This window comes from Schistocerca nitens, chromosome 8, assembly GCF_023898315.1.
Source record: "Schistocerca nitens isolate TAMUIC-IGC-003100 chromosome 8, iqSchNite1.1, whole genome shotgun sequence".
Lineage (NCBI taxonomy): Eukaryota > Metazoa > Arthropoda > Insecta > Orthoptera > Acrididae > Schistocerca > Schistocerca nitens.
The window spans coordinates 470,869,872-470,886,714 of NC_064621.1; the positions used below are offsets into that span (position 1 = coordinate 470,869,872).

Here is a 16,843-nt window from a genome sequence, read left to right on the forward strand (position 1 = left end):
TATCTTAACGCTCATTTCATATTGGTGCACCTGGTACTGTGAATTATAAAATTACGTTGCAGATGGAAGCGGTGTCCGGAAAATCCATACACGCACGTACCAACGACTAACCGGAAGGCTGGCACTTGGGTCCATAAAGACGATGGGGGAGGGGGGGGGGTGTGCCGTAGGTGTTGACGGTGAGTCTGCGGGTGGGAGTAAGTGGCAGGGAGTGGGGGCGTGGCGAGCGACAGAGACGTGCGACGAGGCTTAACAGGCGGGCTGGCGACCGCGGCAGCTGCAGCTGCGGCTACTGCCAGATCCGCGCCGGACGTCCGACACACAGCCAGCGGTAAGTGCTGTCGCTCTCACTCGGCTGCAAGCCAGCGTGCGGCGCGTGCCAGGGGCTGAGTGCTGCACAATTACCATCTGTGTAAAAGAGGAAAGGACAGGAACTGATGATATCAGCTGCATCGGGACTCTATGCAGAATCGGCGGTGACGAGCAAAAATGTTTGCTAGACCGGACTCCCACCTGGTATCTCCCGCTTGCGTTAACCACTGTGCCACCCGGACACAGTGTTTATCACAAATGCGGCACGCTCCCCAGCCGACTTACATTCCCACGTACCGCTACCTATCTGCATTCTACATCCACGTGATTACTCTGCTATTCACAGTAAAGTGCCTGACAGAGGGTTCAATGAACCACCTTCATGCTGTCGCTTACCGTTCCACTCTCGAACGGCACGCGGGAAAAACGAGCACTTACATTTTTCCGCGCGAGCCCTGATTTCTCTTATTTTATTGTGATGATCATTTTTCCCTATGTAGCTGGGTGCCAACAGAATGTTTTCGCAATCGGAGGAGGAAACTGGCGATTGAAATTTCATGAGAAGATCCCGTCGCAACGAAAAACGCCTTTCTTTTAACGATTGCCCCTCCAATTCACGTATCATGTCTGTGACACTATCTCCCCTATTTCGCGATAATACTGTGGTGTGCGTACTGTAAGACCTTCGGTACACACACCATCAGATTGTTTGACTTGTCGCTCTAACGAGGTAGGCGAGTGTCAGCAATATGTCTCGTGGTCTTACCATGGCGTGTTTATCTTCTGCCGTTAGGTCAGACGATAGAAATGCCACTTGCACGCTTAGATTAGCAGATTGACGGTGACCAACTTTAAACAGAACTTGATTAATTTTCACACATATTTATTAAAATAATAAAAAGCATAGAAATTACTTAACTTGATTCTGGATGTTGTTTGCAATTGACAATCTGAAGTTCCTTTGGTCTTGGTACGTTAATCTTATTCTCACTTATCTCTGATACTTGACAAAGTGTCTATTCATTTATCTTCATGGCTATGTACAGGAATATGGTAATCTTATTAGGCGCAGACTGAAACTTGACTATAGACTGGTACAGACTAATGCAGACAAATGCAGACTCGTACAGACTGGTGCAGACAAATGCAGACTAATACAGACTGACTAATCGGAGGTCTGTACACTCGTTATAATACCTCGAGCGTTCAGGTATCACTGCACGAGTGTGATCCGCGAGGAGAAAAGGTTCTACGTTAGAAGCAATATCATTGGCTGCGTTACATATTAATACGCGGATCGGCGGAAGCAGAATTTGGTCCGTCTTTATAGCAGCGCCATCTCGTAGAGCGGAGATGGACGAGCGCTGCGCCTGCGCTGTTGTGCTTAGCGGGGCGCGCCCTAGTGGGAAAGTTGTGTACGCGCTGACTACGCGGAACTATGTACACAACAAATACAAAACGAGCTGCCCTTCTTTGTACTTATTCGATGTTATCCGTCAGTCCCCCCCTGATGCGGATCCCACACCCCACAGCAGTACTCCAGAATAGGGCGGACAAGCGTAGTGTAAGCAGTCTCTTTGGTAGACCTGTTGCACCTTCTAAGTGTTCTGCTAATGAATCGCAATCTTTGGTTTGCTCTACCCACAATAGTATCTACGTGATTGTTCCAATTTAGGTTATTTGTAATTGTAATCCCTAGGTATTTAGTTGAATTCACAGCCTTCAGATTTGTGTGGTTTATCGCGTAATCGAAATTTAGCTGATTTCTTTTAGTACTCATGTGAATAAGTTCGCACTTTTCTTTATTCAGGGTCAAAAGCCACTTTTCACACCATACAGATATCTTATCTAAATCATTTTGCAAGTCGTTTTGATCATATGATGACTTTACAAGACGGTAAATGACAGCATCATCTGCAAACAATCTAATACGGCTACTCAGATTGTCTCCTATGTCGTTAATATAGATCAGGAACAACAGAGGGCCTGTAACACTTCCTTGGGGAACGCCGGATATTACTTCTGTTTTACTCGATGACTTTCCGTCTGTTACTGCGAACTGTGACCTTTCTGACCATATCCTCCATGCTCGCTAATTTTATTCCCGTTGGAGAGCTAGTGATACTGTGCACCCGCAATGAAGGCTGTGGATTTATTGCTCATTGAGGCGAAGCAGTTATAAGAATGCGTGCAACTAATATCATCAGTTCCTTCCCTTTCTTTTCCTCCCCCCCCCCCTTTCTCTACGTTCGATTTACATTATACGTATCACAGCTGCAGATTCCGCGTGGTTTCTGTTCCTTCAGATATCTTCGAAAGAACGGGCACCACGCATTTATGTAACTGAATGGCAATGAATCCACAACCTTCAATAAAGATGCGTAATAGCGTTCGCCCTCTATAGGGAATTCAAAATTAGCGAGCATGGAGGATTTAAACGGGGACTACGGATAGGTGGCACTAAATGGGACTGTGGGTCGGCCGGGGAGCGTGCCGAGGTAGTCCGTACATTAACGATAAACACTGTCCGTACGGCGCAGTGGTAACCGTAACTGCCTAGTAAACAGGAGATCGCGGGTTCGAGTCCCAGTCCGCCACACATTTTCACTTGTCGATTCCGCATGTAGTCCCAAAACAGCCGATGCCATCAGTTCCTTCCCTTTCCTTTCTCCCCCCCCCCCCCTCCACCTCACATAATATTTATCACAGCTGCGGATCCCGCATGATGTCTGTTCTTTCGGACACGTCCGAAAAAATAGACACCACGCATTCATACAATTATCATTTGCCTCCCGTTCTAGTCCACTGACGGATGGCGCCGGATAATTGTTGTCGCGATCTTCCGTACGAAGTAATGCACCAAGTAATGAGTGTTATCGAAAGTGGATATCAGATTTAGTCCATATTTCAGTAGCCTTTCGACACAGCTCCTCACAAGAGACCTCTGATCGAACTGCCTGGCTACGAAGTATTCGTCTCAGTTGTGTGATTGGACTCTTAAATCCCTGTCAGCAAGGTCACAGTTCGTCGTAACTGACGGAAAGTCATCGAGTGAAACCCGAAGTGATATCTGGCGTTCCCCAAGCAAGTGTTATACGCCTTCTGCTGTTACTAATATAATGTACCAAAATGCAGATGAATAGGAGAAAAACCCATAACGTTCGAATACAGCATTAGTAGTCTACTGCTTGATCGTCATCTCGTTTAAATATCTGGGCGTAACTTCGCAGACCGATATGAAATAGAACGATCATTTACGTGGGGTGTTTGAAAAGTCCGTGCAAAAATAAAAGCTACTTACGTGTTTGGAGTAAACCTTTTTTGTTTTTCGTCATAGTCTCCTTTTAGACTGATACACTTCGTCCAACGCTGTTCCAGTTTGTTGATCCCTTCCGAATAATAGTAATTGTCCATGTCTGCAAAATAGCTGTTAGTTGCGGCAATCACCTGCTCGTCTGAATAAAATCTTTGTCCCACAAGCAATTTCTTCAAATTGAGGAACAAATAGTAGTCCGAGAGAGCCAAGTCTGGAGAATAGGGGGGATGTGAAACGAGTTGGAATCCTATTTCCATTAATTTTTCGATCACAACTGCTGAGGAGTGTGCTGGTGCATTGTCGTGATGGTAAAGGACTTTTTTGCGGTCCAATCGCTGGCGTCTTTCTTGCAGCCCGGTTTTCAAACGGTCCAGTAACGAAGAATAATATGCACCTGTAATAGTTTTGCCCTTTTCCAGATAGTCGATGAGGATTAACCCTTGCGAATCCCAAAAGACAGTCGCCAAAAGCTTTCCGGCCGAAGGAAAGGTCTTCGTCTTTTTTGGTGCAGATTCTCCCTTGGTAACCCATTGTTTATATTGTTGTTTGCGCTCAGAAGTATAGTAATGTATCCATGTTTCATCCACAGCGATGAAACGACGCTTAAAGTCCTGCGGATTCTTCCTGAACAGCTGCAAACCATCCTTGCAACACTTCACACGATTCCGTTTTTGGTCAAGCGTTAGCAATCGCGGAACCCATATTGCGGATAGCTTTCTCATGTCCAAATGTTTATGCAAAATATTATGTACCCCTTCATTTGAGATGCCCACAGCACTACCAATCTCACGCACCTTAACTCTTCTGCCATCCATCACCATATCATGGATTTTATCAATGATTTATGGAGTCGTAACCTCCACAGGGCGTTCAGAACGTTCAGCATCACTTGTGCCCATATGGCCACTCCGTAAATTTTGAAACCATTTATAAACTGTTCTAATCGAAGGTGCAGAGTAACCGTAATGTTTATCAAGCTTCTCTTTAGTCTCCTGAGGCGATTTGCTTTTCATAAAGTAGTGTTTAATCACCACACGAAATTCTTTTTCGTCCATTTTTTGACAGTCATTCGACTTCCTTGATTCACACGAATGCCAAACACAAATAAATATACCAATATGGCTGAAACTTGGTGTGCGTTCTTTCCAAAGATGCTATTAACTATACATGGCCTAGATACGCGCGGGTGGTGCCATCTCACGGATTTTGCACGAACTTTTCAAACGCCCCTAGTAAGGATCGTATCGGGGAAGATGAATGATCGACTTCGGTTTGTTGGGAGAATTTTAGGAAAATGAGGTTCATCTCTAATGCAGACCGCATACAGGACACTTGCGCTATCCATTATTGAGCACTGCTCGAGTGTTCGGGATCCGCACCAGGTCGGATTGACGGAAGACATCGAAGCATTTCGGAGACGGGCTGCTAGATTTCTTACCGGTAGGTATGATTTCTCTAAATTTTTGTCTGTAGTGTTCCTCAAAAAGAACGTCGCATTCCCTCCAGGGATTTCCATTGAGTTCCCGAAGTAACTCCGTAACACTTGCGATAAAAGAAACTAATGACAAATCTGGACAAGGTGTTAAAGTGAAGGAGCTTAGGTATGCCACTAACATTATATTGTATTTCTGTGAGAAGTCGCAAAGAACGTCTATAAATAAATAAAGACGTAGATGTAGAAACGATTTAAGAGATAGTGTGTACAATCGAAATGCGTATGTACAATCGAAATGCGTAGTGGTAAAATATACAAGCGACTTACGCAATAAATGCTTTCTTACCGAGGCATATTGAGATGTAGAAACGGTTTAAGAGATAGTGTGAACAATCGACACGGGTAGTGGTAAAATATACAAGAGACTTACACAATAAATGGTTTTATTTATTTATACACGTTCTTTGCGACTTCTCACAGAAATACAATATAATGTTATGGCATACCTTAAAGTTCCTTCACTTTAACACCTTGTCAAGATTTGCCACTAGTTTCTTTTATCGCTCGTTCAGTGTCCAGACAGTAATTTTCGGGGTACACTACAACCATTTAACAATCCCTTTGCTATTACTCCGATAATTTCACGTCTATCGACTCTGGTTTCTGCGCAAGTTGTAGATAACCGTTATATACCTGTATTTTTTTCCTAGAGAACTTTCAAATTTGGAAATTAACTAGAACATCCAGTATGAGAAGCTCTCCAACCCTGTAGCGCTAGATCGTAGGGCAGAAGCAACGTGAATAATACCAACAGTTAACCATACCTGTCCAGGATGAACTTCAACACCTGTCCGGGAGCTGTTAGTCTCCGAATAATGGTGCGGGATTACACAGAATATTGCAGGGAATCCTTTACTTGTTCTCGTATGGCAGGTGCAGACGCGAAGGGGTTACGATGTGCTTGGTGCTCAATACAGAGATCCTCCTTTGTGGTGGTCAAGTCTGTTCGACCAGAACCTTGACCGCACGTATCCCTGCCCTCATATCCCTATGCAGTCCAACGTCGGGCCAGTGTCACCTCCGAATGCCCCACGAATCTGGATATTGCACAAGTCGACTACCCGGCCAAATGGAGACCCACAATGAGGCCCCTTTAGAACTCTGTCAAGTGTTCCTGACGCTGCCTCACAAGGGGAGGCCGCCAATTGTGAAATTCAGATTCGATTCGTACTGCGCATAATAAAAGCTCATGGCCAGAGGTGTAATGTGGCAAAGCACCAAGATGCACTTCTCAGCCGTTGTCGAGAAAATCGACAATTAATAGAAACCGTTGCTGTGAAATACTCTCTACGATGTGTAATTTCCTATACCGTCGTGGCGCAGCGGTAAGTGCTTGGGTTCGTGAATCAAAGGTCGCTGGATCGAATCTCGCGCAATGCAATTTTTTTTATTATTTGTTTTTTGTAATTCAAATATATATATATATATATATATATATATATATATATATATATATATATATATATATCATGGGGTCTCTAATTCGAACGTTTGACTTACACTATACGTATTCGTTTCGGAATATCGTTTCTACGTCTTCCGTTAACTACACGTGTAAACATTACGAAGACAATTAATAACATTTGTGAAATACAACTTTGTTTGCAGAAAACATAATCATGTTCGAAGTCGCCAGTTTTTCCACGTCAAACGACTTTCAACAACTTATTATATGCATAATTGTTGAAACTGATTGCCGGGAATTTTATATATATATATATATATATATATATATATATATATATATATATATATATATATATATTTTACAAATAACAAATACTAAAAAAAAAAGTTGCATGGCGCGAGATTCTATTCGGCGACCTTCGGATTATGAACCCGAGCGCTTACCGCTGCGCCACGACGCTGTAGGAAGTTACAAATCGTATAGAGTATTTCACCTCAAAGGTTTCTTTTAACTGTCGATTTTCTCGACAACGGCTGAGAAGTGCATCTTGGTGCTTTGCCACATTACACCTCTGGCTATGAGCTTTTATTATGCGCAATATGAATCGAATCTGAATTTCACAATTGGCGGCCTCCCCTTGTCAGACGAGTACGTGGCGCGTCCTTGTTCTTTATAATGGTGCTCAGCATCTGAGATTGTTCGCGCCCCTTATACGAGGTATGTTCAAAACATTCCGGAACTTTTCTACGCTTATCTTTTACTTTTTGTGCATGGTCTCCGCCGGCCGAGGTGGCCGAGCGGTTCTAGGCGCTACAGTCTGGAACCGCGCGACCGCTATGGTCGCAGGTTCGAATCCTGCCTCGGGCATGGATGTGTGTGATGTCCTTATGTTAGTTAGATTTAAGTAGTTCTAAGTTCTAGGGAACTGATGACCTCAGAAGTTAAGTCGCATAGTGCTCAGAGCCATTTTTCATGGTCTCCTTCGAAATACCCTGCAGCCCAGTTGGTACATCACTCCCAACGCCGTTTCCACTTCCGAAAGCAGTCTTGGTACGCCTCTCGCTGGATCACATGAAGCGCCGTCTGCGAATTTTCTTTTATCTCGTCTATCGTTGCAAATCTTCGTCCTTTCAACGGGGTTTTCGACTTAGGAAATAAAAAATAAAATCCGCAGGGAACGGGTCTGGAGAGAACGGAGGACGAGGCAGTACAGTAATTTCGTTTTTCGTGTAATAGTCACGCACCAACAGGGATGAATGTGTGTGTGCGTTTTGGTGATGCAAGAGACATGAATTATCACATTTCAGGCATTTTCCTTCTCACATTTTCTCGCAGGCGATGCAACACGTCTCGATAGTACCATCGATAACTGTTTGTCCCTCTGGCACGAACTCATGTAAACTAGAATGAGATTTTCACTCTGCAGCGGAGTGTGCGCTGATATGAAACTTCCTGGCGGATTAAAACTGTGCGCCGGACCGAGACTCGAACTCGGGACCTTTGCCATTCGCGGGCAAGTGCTCTACCAACTTGCCCGCGAAATGCAAAGGTCCCGAGTTCGAGTCTCGGTCCGGCACACAGTTTTAATCTGCCAGGCAGATTAAAACTGCTGGCAGATTAAAACTGTGCGCTGGACCGAGACTCGAACTCGGGACCTTTGCCATTCGCGGGCAAGTGCTATACCAACTTGCCCGCGAAATGCAAAGGTCCCGAGTTCGAGTCTCGGTCCGGCACACAGTTTTAATCTGCCAGGAAGTTTCATGTAACTAATCCTTCAAAGTCAAAGAAATTTATCACCATGCCTTTGACAGCTGACCTGACCTGACGAGCTTTTTTTGGTCTTGAAGAACGTTTCCTGTACTATAACCATAGACCCACATCTCATCATCAGTTATGGTTCTCATCTGAGCGATCCAAAAGCTCTTCACAGATTGCGAGACGAAGGTCTTTCTGGTCTTGATGTGATCATGAACCTTGAGACGAACTTGGCGGCAACACGATTCATTATTCCAAGATGCTGAGTCAGGATTTCATGACATTATCCAACTGAAATGCTACATTCTTCTGCAGTTTCTCGTAGTCAGTCTTCCATTGGAACGCACAATTTCGTTGGTATTCCTGACATGAGCGTCGCTGGTAGAAGTCGAATGGCGTCCTGAACTAGAGTCATCTTTTTAACTTTGATCCAGCTTTTTTTAAACAGTGTGAAGTGAACCATTCGTAACACCGAGTACGGCTTAAGCACTCATCACCGTACGCTTCCTGCATCATTTCGTGTGCCTCTGTAAAGGTTTTCTTGAGTTTTACGCAAAATTTAGTGCAGATGGGTTGCTGCTGTAGCTCCGCCATCTCGAAATTCGCAGAGTGTGCGACACAACGTTCTACTCAATACAGCACTCAACAATAACTAACACACGTACAACAATGAAACTTCGGGCAGTTACACATTAAACACAGGCGTGTGCAGAGATGCCAACCGCATTTCGCTCGAAACACCATTGGTGCGAAATTCCGGAATTGTTTTGGACAGATCTCGTATATTATACGTTACGAGGGCTGGCGACAAAACTAAACACGAACAACATTAAAGCGCTTTGGTGACCTTTCTATCGATCACAGAGAATTGTAGCTCTTAATCATTTGGACTGTTTGCTGTCGACGCAGTTGCGTACACGGAGGCAGTATCATTAAAAGCTTGTTACGAAATTTAGAGAGTCTGGGAGGTGATCTGCGCTTGGTGTAGAGGTTGGCAAGTGACTCTAAAAATAAATAAATACACTCCTGGAAATGGAAAAAAGAACACATTGACACCGGTGTGTCAGACCCACCATACTTGCTCCGGACACTGCGAGAGGGCTGTACAAGCAATGATCACACGCACGGCACTGCGGACACACCAGGAACCGCGGTGTTGGCCGTCGAATGGCGCTAGCTGCGCAGCATTTGTGCACCGCCGCCGTCACTGTCGCCAGTTTGCCGTGGCATACGGAGCTCCATCGCAGTCTTTAACACTGGTAGCATGCCGCGACAGCGTGGACGTGAACCGTATGTGCAGTTGACGGACTTTGAGCGAGGGCGTATAGTGGGCATGCGGGAGGCCGGGTGGACGTACCGCCGAATTGCTCAACACGTGGGGCGTGAGGTCTCCACAGTACATCGATGTTGTCGCCAGTGGTCGGCGGAAGGTGCACGTGCCCGTCGACCTGGGACCGGACCGCAGCGACGCACGGATGCACGCCGAGACCGTAGGATCCTACGCAGTGCCGTAGGGGACCGCACCGCCACTTCCCAGCAAATTAGGGACACTGTTGCTCCTGGGGTATCGGCGAGGACCATTCGCAACCGTCTCCATGAAGCTGGGCTACGGTCCCGCACACCGTTAGGCCGTCTTCCGCTCACGCCCCAACATCGTGCAGCCCGCCTCCAGTGGTGTCGCGACAGGCGTGAATGGAGGGACGAATGGAGACGTGTTGTCTTCAGCGATGAGAGTCGCTTCTGCCTTGGTGCCAATGATGGTCGTATGCGTGTTTGGCGCCGTGCAGGTGAGCGCCACAATCAGGACTGCATACGACCGAGGCACACAGGGCCAACACCCGGCATCATGGTGTGGGGAGCGATCTCCTACACTGGCCGTACACCACTGGTGATCGTCGAGGGGACACTGAATAGTGCACGGTACATCCAAACCGTCATCGAACCCATCGTTCTACCATTCCTAGACCGGTAAGGGAACTTGCTGTTCCAACAGGACAATGCACGTCCGCATGTATCCCGTGCCACCCAACGTGCTCTAGAAGGTGTAAGTCAACTACCCTGGCCAGCAAGATCTCCGGATCTGTCCCCCATTGAGCATGTTTGGGACTGGATGAAGCGTCGTCTCACGCGGTCTGCACGTCCAGCACGAACGCTGGTCCAACTGAGGCGCCAGGTGGAAATGGCATGGCAAGCCGTTCCACAGGACTACATCCAGCATCTCTACGATCGTCTCCATGGGAGAATAGCAGCCTGCATTGCTGCGAAAGGTGGATATACACTGTACTAGTGCCGACATTGTGCATGCTCTGTTGCCTGTGTCTATGTGCCTGTGGTTCTGTCAGTGTGATCATGTGATGTATCTGACCCCAGGAATGTGTCAATAAAGTTTCCCCTTCCTGGGACAATGAATTCACGGTGTTCTTATTTCAATTTCCAGGAGTGTATAACGTGGGGTGCGTAAATGAACGCAGGATCGACCTGTTTGACTAATAAGGGAATGGTCCAATCCAACGTGTCGAATCCTACCCTGAGATTTTTCACACAGGTAGAATAGACCGAAAGAAATGCAGTGTCAAAATTTTAGCTGCTAAGGCTTACTGGAAGTATGTTTAAAAAAAATTTTGAAGTTCCTCTCTGCAGCGTGAAGGACCGCTTGCAAGAGAGATCGGTACGCCCTCTTGCCTAAAGCTCGAATCGGCGAATAAGCGGACGTAGTCGTGATAAAGAGGGCGTAGCGACCCGTAGCCGAAGTCCAAGATACACACACATGAATTTTAAGCACGTAAACCTTACCAAAAATGTTTAACATAATTAATTTTTTGAATAACTTGCAGTTCATATCGACAGCTAAACTGTTGAGGAAGAGTAATCGCTACACAAGTGACTAGTGGAGGAAAGAAAATCAAGACAGTGTATGATGTTACAATACAGACGATTTCGATTAATTGGAAATTTATATTGTTGATATTAAATATTTTATAACAGTCTCTGTAGCACGGTCCATACGATAATTTTTGTATAATGTATATTTTGCTAACAATGAAACAGGTACTTGTTTGTTCCCTGAAGTCATCACAAAGATGCGAAGTGTCTAATGGATGACGGAAACATTTTCATTTACACCAGACACATCTGATAAAAAAAATTAATGCATTGAAGCAATTCACAGTACTTACTAGTTTTATTTATACAGGATTGAAAAGGAGTAAAAAATGGTTGTGGCCGTTGTTCTGCAATTTGTGCTACACAGCAGGCATACTTCAAAAAATTCTTTAATTGTGGTGAGAGAAATTAAACGCAGAAATGACTGAGGTTTAACAGTTTTCCTCCTATGATACACGTGAAATGGACAACGAGCTACCGGAAATTATATTGCCCGACAGTTATCTGAAAAAAGCTTTACAGTGTTGAATTTTTTTATCGAGAGGGTGAATCACACTATCAGTTCTGGATGGAATTAGAATTCTGTTAAAAAGTCTTTTCGTCGTCGTCCTATAAAGAGAGGTGTCGTTACGTCCAGGCTAAAAGTCCAACAAAATTATTCCCTGCAAATTGTAAGAAGACGTTTCGGATGTTTCATTGAAAATTATTTAAAAATTTTTCCGTCGATTGTAAGACTTTTGCAAGTAAACAGTCTCTTTTTTTAAAAAAAATTATGCTCGTAATTTGCCTCGGTGTTCCCGAGGAGAGAGCCAAAGTTGCGAAAACAGTAATCCACTGATAGTTATCACTCGCATGATGAACGTGTCATAGCATTCTTAGACTACACAAACGACTCTGTTTTCGCTAGAAGTGATAAAACTGCACGAAGCTCGACTGAATGGCTTTACACGCAGCTTTCAGTGAAGTTCAGCCAAGAATTTCTCTGCAGTATTAACTATCAGTGACATTTCCTCTACACGTTTGCTTGAGGTAAACTTCGTAATTTTACTGCTTCCTTTTCCGTTTTATTTCCTGAATCTGTTTAACCAGTTCAAAGCAGCCTGGAAATCAGTAAGGTTCATCTCACTTGCAATTCAGAGAACCCAGTCTCCTAGATTTCCCTCGGCAACTGTGCATTGACTCTCATGAGCAGTTTTAAATCTTTCGAATGGTTTTCCTTTCACACTTTTGCTACTTTCATTTTGGCACATATTTCGTACCTCGCGTAGATCTTTCTTCCATATATACACTTCATGTACAGATTTTACGAAACGAAACTGGCTTTTGCACATCGCTTAAGTTTAAGCGTTTTCTTCATTCTTCGTTGAACCAAAAAAACAGCCCTTTCTTTGTCACTGAAAGCTATATGTTTTCTTTGGGCTTGGAAGGTACTCTTTTTTTCTGGACTTTAATTAGCAAAACAGGCATCGTTCGAGCCACGGAATAGTCCGAATTATTTACTGTTTCTTCTAATGATTTCAAAATATTTTACAAAATGTCTACATCTATATGGCTACGCCGCAATCCACCGCGTGTCGGAGGGTATCATGTACCATTACGAGTCATTTCCTTTTCTGATGCACTCGCAAATAGAGCGGGGAGAAAACGACTATCTATATCCCTCCGTTCGAGCACAGATCTCCCTGATCTTATTTTCATGGTTCTTACGCGAAATATACGTTGGCGGCAGTAAAATTGTACTTCAGTCAGCCTCAAATACCGGTCTTCTAAATTTTCTCAGTAGTGCTCCCGTAAAAGAACGACGCCTTCCCTCCAGGAATTCCTGTTTTAGTTCCCAAAGCATCTCCGTAATACTTGCATGTTGTTCGAACACACCGGTAACAAATCTAGCAGCCCGCCTCTGAATTACTTCTATGTCTTCCATCAACACGGATCCCAAACACTCGAACAGTATTCAACAGTGGGTCGCTCTAGTGTCCTATATGTGGTCTCCTTTACGTATGATCCACACTATCGACGTCATTGAACTGAATGTCCAAGAAATTAACTAATAAATAACACATACGCAGGTCTTCAAGAAAAGTAGGTGATTTCGACTGCATATCGGCACCACATTCTTCATATTTCATTTTTGCGAGGTTGAAAATATTAATTGGATTCCATGTTACTATGAATCTCTGGAATCTGCACGAAGACAGATGTTGTTAGCAAATATATGCACAAAAATCATAAAGAAATTTAATTCCGTTTTATCTCCATTGTTGATCCTTAGCGATACCGCAAAGGTAATTGGTAATTATTATGGATACTAAATGAGCTGCAAATTTGGATGAATAGTAACTGCGAACTGTTGGGTCAGAGAAACTATCAACGGAAACTGCAATCCCCTTTACAAATTACGATCGCGTTGTGCAGTGTTATCTGTTTACCGATGTACTGTCAATCAAGGATATGTGCCCGCCATGTTGTGCATGCGCTGTCTGCTGCAGTTGCGGCAGGGGTGTACACATCTCCAGCTGCCTGGTGAGCTAGGGCAAACTTCAATATTTTTCTTAAAAATACTGGCAGTGTAGCTTAACAGCAATAAAATTTGACACTGTGTTTCTTTCTGTGTATATTTCTCGGATAAAAAAATTCAGGGCAGTTTTCGACATGTCGAATTATACAGTTCCCTTGTAAGTAATCGGTAATCAGCCAGAACCTTCAAGTTACTGGGAATTTCTTTCTAGAAAGATTTATGAATAGAACGACCACGTGAATTGAGCCATAGAGGAGACAGAAGCCAGAATTAGAATTAGTGGACGAATTTCAAGAAGTGTATTTGATGCACAGAAGTTGTCACTAGCAAATCCATTGTTGTATTAGTTCTTGAATGCTGATTGTCGATTTGGGCCACTTATGGATGTTCATTAACGGAAGAAAGGAAAAGATTCAAAGAAGAGGTGCACGATCCATCATGGGTTTGTTTATTCAGCATAAGACTGTCATAGAAATGTTAGACAAATTTAAGTGGGAGACGTTACAGGAAAGACGGAGTGCAGTGCAATGCGCGTTACTCAAGAAATTTGGAGAGCAGGTTTTTCAAAATGAGTCAAGAGTATTCTAATTCCTCCAACAAACGGCTCACATAATGACCACAACGGTAAAATTAGAGAAATTCTAGTTCATGCTGATGGGCATCAACGTCTTTCTTCTAGAGTATGGACAGGTTTTGAGAGTGGGGGGGGGGGTTGCGGGGGGAGAAAATTAGTGGCATACTACTGTATATTCTTCGCCATCTATACAGGATACCTGAGAAATGTTGTGACTAACTTAGAGGGTCTGTAAAGGGCGTCTTGGGGTACAAATTGAGGCTAAGAACGCATGTCCAGAAACGTCATCCAACGATGCTACAGAATGTAAAAGCTATAGGAGCCAGCGCCTGCCACTAGGCAACCCTATCGGCAGCAAACGTGACTTTGCAAGCTGATAGGCCGTAGGCGCAAGTCTCGCAATGTTGTTTGTTATTCAGTGATCGTGGCTGGATGCCACAATCACCAGTGGAGAAGATAGAGTTAGCTGTTCCACAGAAAGGCCTTGTCTCCTTTGAATGTGATGCTCTGTTATCTCGGTGGACGATGGAGAACGGTTTACATCCACAATTCATTTTTCTCTTTGAAAACCTTAAAACCTACAATGGTTTGTGGCATACAGGAGAAAAAAAACTGCAGATGGAAATTAGTGTCCGAAAACATCATTCACCGAAGCAACAAAGCATCGCTTTCATACGAGGCAAGGCCCTTCTAAGCAGCAGCTAGCTCCATTCTTCTCTGCTGGCGATCATGGGAATCATTTGTGATCACTGAATAACAAACAACATTGCAAGGCGTTCTGTCAGAGTAAAAAGTCACATTTGCTGTCGAAGGGATGGTCTAGTAGCAGGCGTCAGTGTCCATTACTTCAACGATCTGTAGCGTCGTTGGATGACGCTTCCAGATACGAGTTCCTAGCCTCGATTTGTTCCTCAAGACACCCTCTACAATATCTCAAAGTTTGTCGCAACATTTCTGGACATCCTGTACACTGATTGACCAGAATATTAAGACCACTTGCTTAATAGTGAGTTGGATCTCCTTAATAGTGATTGGTCCACCTTTAAACGCAATTCTGCGTGGCAAGTCCTTGGTAGGTTTCTGTTTGGTTGTAAATGTCTACACACAGGTCATGCAATCCACGAAAATTTCGGAATGGTGATTTTTGGATGCAGAGCTTGAGCCCGAAAGCGTCCACCAAGCCTACCGAAATCGTAATTGACGATATCGTTGGGTTTATAGAGGAACATGTAGGAGCCGTCTGTTGCTGATCCCGTGTTCAGCAGTGTGCACTGTACGATTTGCACCGAAACACTTGTACCTGCGCTCTGCCGTCCGATATATACTCCTGGAAATTGAAATAAGAACACCGTGAATTCATTATCCCAGGAAGGGGAAACTTTATTGACACATTCCTGGGGTCAGATACATCACATGATCACACTGACAGAACCACAGGCACATAGACACAGGCAACAGAGCATGCACAATGTCGGCACTAGTACAGTGTATATCCACCTTTCGCAGCAATGCAGGCTGCTATTCTCCCATGGAGACGATCGTAGAGATGCTGGATGTAGTCCTGTGGAACGGCTTGCCATGCCGTTTCCACCTGGCGCCTCAGTTGGACCAGCGTTCGTGCTGGACGTGCAGACCGCGTGAGACGACGCTTCATCCAGTCCCAAACATGCTCAATGGGGGACAGATCCGGAGATCTTGCTGGCCAGGGTAGTTGACTTACACCTTCTAGAGCACGTTGGGTGGCACGGGATACATGCGGACGTGCATTGTCCTGTTGGAACAGCAAGTTCCCTTGCCGGTCTAGGAATGGTAGAACGATGGGTTCGATGACGGTTTGGATGTACCGTGCACTATTCAGTGTCCCGTCGACGATCACCAGTGGTGTACGGCCAGTGTAGGAGATCGCTCCCCACACCATGATGCCAGGTGTTGGCCCTGTGTGCCTCGGTCGTATGCAGTCCTGATTGTGGCGCTCACCTGCACGGCGCCAAACACGCATACGAGCATCATTGGCACCAAGGCAGAAGCGACTCTCATCACTGAAGACGACACGTCTCCATTCGTCCCTCCATTCACGCCTGTCGCGACACCAATGGAGGCGGGCTGCACGATGTTGGGGCGTGAGCGGAAGACGGCCTAACGGCACTGCGTAGGATCCTACGGTCTTGGCGTGCATCCCTGCGTCACTGCGGTCCGGTCCCAGGTCGACGGGCACGTGCACCTTCCGCCGACCACTGGCGACAACATCGATGTACTGTGGAGACCTCACGCCCCACGTGTTGAGCAATTCGGCGGTACGTCCACCCGGCCTCCCGCATGCCCACTATACGCCCTCGCTCAAAGTCCGTCAACTGCACATACGGTTCACGTCCACGCTGTCGCGGCATGCTATCAGTGTTAAAGACTGCGATGGAGCTCCGTATGCCACGGCAAACTGGCTGACACTGACGGCGGCGGTGCACAAATGCTGCGCAGCTAGCGCCATTCGACGGCCAACACCGCGGTTCCTGGTGTGTCCGCTGTGCCGTGCGTGTGATCATTGCTTGTACAGCCCTCCCGCAGTGTCCGGAGCAAGTATGGTG

At 45.3% G+C, this 16,843-nt stretch overlaps 1 protein-coding gene across 1 annotated transcript in view; it reads left to right on the forward strand.

Moving 5' to 3' along the window:
* The first annotated feature begins 214 nt into the window (after positions 1–214).
* LOC126198833 (uncharacterized) overlaps positions 215–16,843 on the forward strand; it is a 237,589-nt gene continuing 220,960 nt past the window's right edge. Inside the window, exon 1 of the mRNA XM_049935412.1 lies at positions 215–331. The gene's annotated coding sequence lies outside the window, so the exon portion shown is untranslated. The remainder of the gene's footprint in view (positions 332–16,843) is intronic.